Source organism: Leptosomus discolor, chromosome 18, assembly GCF_034619465.1.
Source record: "Leptosomus discolor isolate bLepDis1 chromosome 18, bLepDis1.hap2, whole genome shotgun sequence".
Lineage (NCBI taxonomy): Eukaryota > Metazoa > Chordata > Aves > Leptosomiformes > Leptosomidae > Leptosomus > Leptosomus discolor.
The window spans coordinates 11,406,680-11,412,679 of record NC_141408.1 but is presented as its reverse complement, the minus strand read 5'-3'; positions in this window follow the sequence as shown (position 1 = coordinate 11,412,679).

The window sequence follows — 6,000 nt, the reverse complement described above, 5'->3', positions numbered from 1 at the left end:
ACTGCCAGGTGTGGGCTGGTCCTGGTGGGCTTTCCCCCTTCCCTGCCACAGCCCTTCGCCCCCTCCATCGCTGTTAACTTACCGACCTCAGCACCACGCTCGGCTAGTGAGGGGGTAAGCCCTCTAGCCCTTCTGGGTGTTCACATCCCATTACGGATCGGGCACCGGAGTCCGGGAGGGGGTGTGACTCCACGGCACACAGCTATCTTCAGGAAAAATTCAAGAACGCGTTCCCAGTGTTTTGACTCCCAAATCCACATTTGAATTGGCTGGTTTCCTAACAGCACGAAAAGATAATTCTCCATAAAAACGCTTATTGATCTTTTACTGCTACAGCGTCTCAAAGGCAATCATTTTCCCTGCAGACCAAAGTGCAGAAAATTGTCCCAGCCTTTTTAATCCTGCTGGAGGGAAGTTTTCAAGATGACTCCAGAAAAATATTTGGCAGCTCTAACCTCTTGCTAAACAACTTTTGGACAGTGTGTAAACAGTCTTTTTGGTTTTATAAACACGGCATCCAGATTGTCGAGTGGAAAAAAAGCTAAAGCTATCACGTGAAGGGAAGATGTATTGCTTCCGGCAGCTTAAGTATTTTTGTGTTCACTCAGGGTTAAGGGTTTGACTTTGGACATATTTTGCATGGGAAAGCTGGGAGGAGCGAGAGGTGGCACTGGAGGGGGAAAGCACCTGAATCTGGAAAAATATGAGACCGTGGAAGCATCTCTTGACAGCATCTCTTGACAGCAATCCCCGTGCACGTTTCACACCGAAGCATGGGGGAGAGGCGGGCTGTCCCTGCTCCCCTCTGCTCTAGAGGGCTCAGGTTTGAGGTGTTGGTGTCCATCCTCCCAGCAGCCGCGGGTGTGATGGGGCAAGCGCCTCTGCAGGCCATCCCTTTTTATCGAGGAAATGCTGCTGCCCTCCAATAAATATTTTTCTGCTCTTCTGATCGGGCGAAATGATTAAACACTCGCCAGTGGCAAAAAAAAAACCCAAACCCCACACCCAACCCCCCACAAAAAACCTAAACCAACAAAAACCCCAACAGCCCCCCGTGCGTTCTCTGGGAGACGAAAATAGCTTTTGCTGGGTTTCTTTTTTTAAGTTAAAAGCCCCATGAGTGAGCACCAAAGGGACCTTCTCTTGTGCTTCCCCAGGGCGGTGCAGGAGAGGCAGTGCCTGTTGGTGGAGTAAGGGGGTGATGGTACGTTTTGGTGGGGTAACGGGGCGGTGGTACATTTTGGTGGCCCCTTAGTGAGCCCGGCTTTGGGAGGGGAATGGGGCATCGGGAGGTGAAATGGTTCGGCCAAGGGTCTTGCATGGAAAAATTCCCTATTTCCTTCTGTTGCAGCAGAATTGCTTGGAAGGGGTCTAGGGTTTGATTCAAATGCTAATTCTTTTCTTCTAAAAAAAACTTGTGTAGGTGCAATTTTATTCTGGTGCAATAGAAGTGATAAGGTGTAGCAAATAATAATAATAAAACTTTCCACATTGTGGTTTGAGGATTTTGGCAGCCCTGTGCTCTTGCCTGTACCAGCATTTTTCACCCTCGTACCCAGGCTTGATGGACACGTGTCTCCTTTCCTTGTCTCTGGCCCTGCTCTAACCATCTCCCCATGGCTACACTGAAAACACGCCAGAGCTCAGGACAGGTTTCAAGCAGCACGAAGAGCAGGAGGAAGGTGCTTCCCTTTATATTGCACCGATATTTCTCTGGCTACTCAGGTTGTGTTCTCCCTTGCTTTGGGGGATGAAAACAGATTTTTTTTTTTTAAAATCCTTTTCACTTGCCTTTTCTAGCTTAGGCCAAATGTGGAGAATTAATTCAAAGGTGAGTATGGGAAGACTCCATCCTTTGCCTGGAGGAAACATGAGTGTTTCTACATGAGATTCTTTCATTTCTCCTTAAAGCTGTCTCTTAGTACAGGTAATGTTTCTCATCATTATATTGCCCCATTTATCCTGGAGTTTAGTTCATCTGCAATTACAACCTTCAACCCTGTCTCCCTGCTGTGCCTTGTCAAAGCTGAATTGAATCAAGCTTAGGATATGGATAGCCTTTTGTTCTTTTAAAATCATATCTTTCAATTTAGCCTTCTTCCCCGGAGGTTGTCTGTTGAGACTGACTGCTCTCCTCTTGCTGGATTTGGTGGTGTCTTACAGTAAGGCTGGTTTTTGGGGGGGGTGGTGTGTGTTTGCCTTTTTTTTTTTTTTAAGAGACAAAAATCATATTAACTCCGGGATTCCTTTAAATGCCATCTTGAAAGTAGTATTTCTTACAGTCAGCTTAGTCCTTTCCCCATAGTGAGTAGCCCTAACCTGACTCTGATGCTGGCATTTAAAATTAACCCTAATCATTCCATCCTTATCAAGAAAAATCAGCAAGTCCCGTGCTGCTCCACAGAGCAAGAGAGTTTGATGAGAAGCAGAGCTTGGTCCCAACTCAATCTCTGCTTCAAACTCCTTGAATGTTTGGGGAAGGGACAGATGTAGATGAGGTGGTGGGTGCTCCAAGTGCTTGCAATTGCCGTGAGTTTGTTCAGTCCTGCCAAGATCTGGGTTGTGGAAAAGATTTTGGGGGTGATCAAATGGTTAAATGCTGAGGGTGTGCCCCGACAAGCAAAATGAACAACTGTGCTTGTATTTGGGGGTGTTTCTTCTGTTTCTTAGAAAAACAGCTACTGTGGGGTTTAGATCAAGAGCAGAGCTACCAAGAAACCCCACCAAGACCTGTCAGGTGAGGAAGAACTCATAAACTCCAAGGTTTCACGTGTTTGGGTGTCTCAGAGTATGAGAGCTCTCAAATACTGAGCTGATAGTGGGGACATCTTGCAAAACACCCATTTATGGAGGTCTACAAGGGCTTTGAGCAATAACCCTCTTTTGAATATCCCACGTTGGACTGTAATAGTCCAGGATGGATTTTCCAAGTTTAAGATGGGAGTCCTGGGCAAAATCTGGGATCAGAAAGGCTTTTTCTACCTTAGGCAAGCTGTGAAATTAATCTCCTCCATCTAAGCCTGTGAGTACATGGATAGAGGGGTTGGCTGCAGCGCTTTAAAAAGCACATAGCAAAGGACAGCAGAAGTGGTATGGCAAGAAAGAAGTGTAATTAGATTGTGATCTTCCAGTAAAACCAGTCCGTTCTTCCTGGAAGCGGGAAGTTAATTTTACCCATGACTACTCTGAAACCAAACGTACGTGTGTACATGCATGCAAAGTGGTTGGGTGGTGGGTGCCCACACCTGGGATGTCAGGGAACTGAGGGGAAAGTCTCTGTTCTCAGGTATTTGATGTGGGGTCTCCTGCACGCCAGCTTATTCCATCAGGTTATTGACTCCCGTGGTATGGATGTTCCCTGGCTTCTGCATAATGCATTGACCAGCTTCAGTTTCTTGTTGATGTAGAAGTGAGAACGTTCTTAAATCTGAGTTTTGTGGGAGAGGAGAAACCATTTTTCTTTCATGGTCTCATGATCTGAAGTTATTGCCTTTTAAAGCAGCGGACTTTTCTAACACACCCTTAATAGCAGGTATCATAAAGAGTATGAACGGGGTAAAAAAAGAAGTGAACTCCCTTAGACAAACATCTACTAATTTGCAGTTTGCACACATCTGCACTAAGGAAAAACAAATGCATATTGGCTGCAGATCCGCTAATGAGTTTAGCAGAGTACGTCACCGGTCAGAGAGCCGCAGAACGAGCTCCAGCCCGCAGAGAGCTGCGGGGCAGACCTGGTTCCCAGCACACAAGGGCTGGGGTCAGGTTTTTCAGCACTGGGTGGGCTTGGTTTGTAGGTGGGTGCTTTGAGCGTATATGGAAAATTGTGTGTGTACACGAAAGCTGAGCGCTGCTGTGAGGTTGGATCTGTAGCTGGGTGAGACCCTTTCGAGGGTGAACAATGCTCCAGGATGGAGCATTACTGAGGGATCTGAGTGTCTTGTACCATTGAGCCACCAGTGCAGAGCCTGGAGGTTACTGTTGTGCTGTCCTGAGTGCTCACAGTGCCTTTCCATCCGCTCACAGGGAACGTAAATCCGACCCCTCCGACCTGGCAGCTCTTAGAGTTTGCTTTGCATTGGTGTAACGAGAGTACACACCACCCTCTCTTGTCTCTTGTCCTTTTTTCTTTTTTTTTTTTTTTTTTTTTTGCTGGCTTTGTCCTATTGAGCTATAAATAAGCCTGATCAGGAGCAGTCAATGAACTCTCTGCCCTGCTGACAGAAGTGTCAGAAGTGCAAAGGTTGCATTTTATTTATTTACTTGGGGCCACGGTTGCTCTGCAAAACCACCTCCTCAGCCAGGTTGCGGCTCTGCCCGGCTGGGCTCCCTGCGGGCTGAGCTCCCCTCTCCTCCAGGGCAGCGGGTAGGGAAGGGAGAGGGTTTGTAGCTTCAGTCCGTGTGAGAATGTTGCCCATTCCATTGAGATCCCCGGGGGATAGGTGTGGTGGTCTCCCACGAACATGAAATAGCCCACTGGATGGACCTGAAGAGGTGGAGAGATGTGTGTGTCTTCCTGGTGCTGTCAGTCCTGTAGCTTGTGCTGATAAAGCCACCCCATCCCACCGGGCTTGGCACAAACAGCCTTTTTTAAAGTGGGAAAAAATCAGTGGTGGGCTGGATTTGGCTCTCCATGTGCCTGCAGAAACAAGACATTTAGCCTGATACTGTACAGAAGATCAATCCTGAACTATTGAAAGTGGTTAAAGTTTTCTCCAGTGGCTTCTCTCTTCAGATGAGGCTGTACATCCCAATTTTGCACGGATGAGTAGTTCCCACCAGTGCTTCTCGGTATGAGTGGCGATGCTGCAGGCTGGCCTTGTGTGGCTCCTGCAGCACCGGGGTGGGGTCTCAGGTGAGCTCAGGAGCATGCTGCCTGGGGGGTTCGCTCAGCTGACCCGGAGTGAGAATCCTCCTCCCAGCCCAGCTGGGACAGTCATGTCCAAATCCTTTCTCCTGCAGGACAAGCATCTGCATTGCAAACCACTGCTGGAGCTGGTACGGACCAGCAGTGGGCACAGGACCCATGCTGCCCGCTCCTGGCAGAGACAAGGCTTCATGTGACCTTTGGGGTCTGGGCTGTCGGCTGGATGGGCCAAGATAACTGGACAGGCTGCAGGTAACTGGTTTCCTGGGCTGGTGGCATAAGAACTTGGCTCTTGGGAGGTGCATGGTTTTCCCTTCATCCTGGATGAGATGTTCTGTTCGTACGGCCATGTCTCTTCGGAGGACATCAAATTCTGCAGGAGCGAGGGATCCCAGCCCTGTCAGGGGTTTCTCTTTCTGCTTCTTTTCCACTATTTAATATTTTTGTTGGAGAGGTGAACAAACCCGATCTTGCTGGCTTCTTGCTGTACAACAGACTTACAGATGTATGTAAAGAGCAGGCTCAGAGATGAAACTTGGGGCCAGGCAGAGGATTTTAGGGCTGGAAGCACCTTGTCTGCCAGCTCCTGTTAGGCAGCGACGTCGGGTGTATCAGTAGGACTGAGTGTGCAGTTGCTGCTCAGGAAAGTACTGACGATGCTCAGTCAGTTCTGGTGGGAAAAACAGCCTCACATAGAACGAATGTGCGAGGTGACCAGTCCCTTTCCCATGGACTTTGGGGCACAGTATCAGGCTCCAGAGCTGAAATGATGCTCTTTCAATTGGATTTTCAGACACGGGCCCTGTGCAGCCTCTTGCAGGGTCACAACAGCACTTGATTGTTTAATGTCGTTGTGCGTTATCGCCCCGCATGAAGAGGACTGATCCTTTCAAAGGGAGGAGGCCGTACCTAGGATGGAGTCTGCAGGGGAAAATGCTGCTGGAGGGGGGTGTCAGGCATCACTTCCCGCTGCCTCCTGTTGACATTGGCAAATTGGCTGCCTCTCCAGGGAGATTTACTGCCAGGTGAGGCCTCTGGTTAACACAAACTCGTGGTTTCTGCAAACCACACGGCTGCGTGTTTCCTCATGTGACTTTATTTGATATGGCTGAACCAGCGAAATGTAGGTTTTG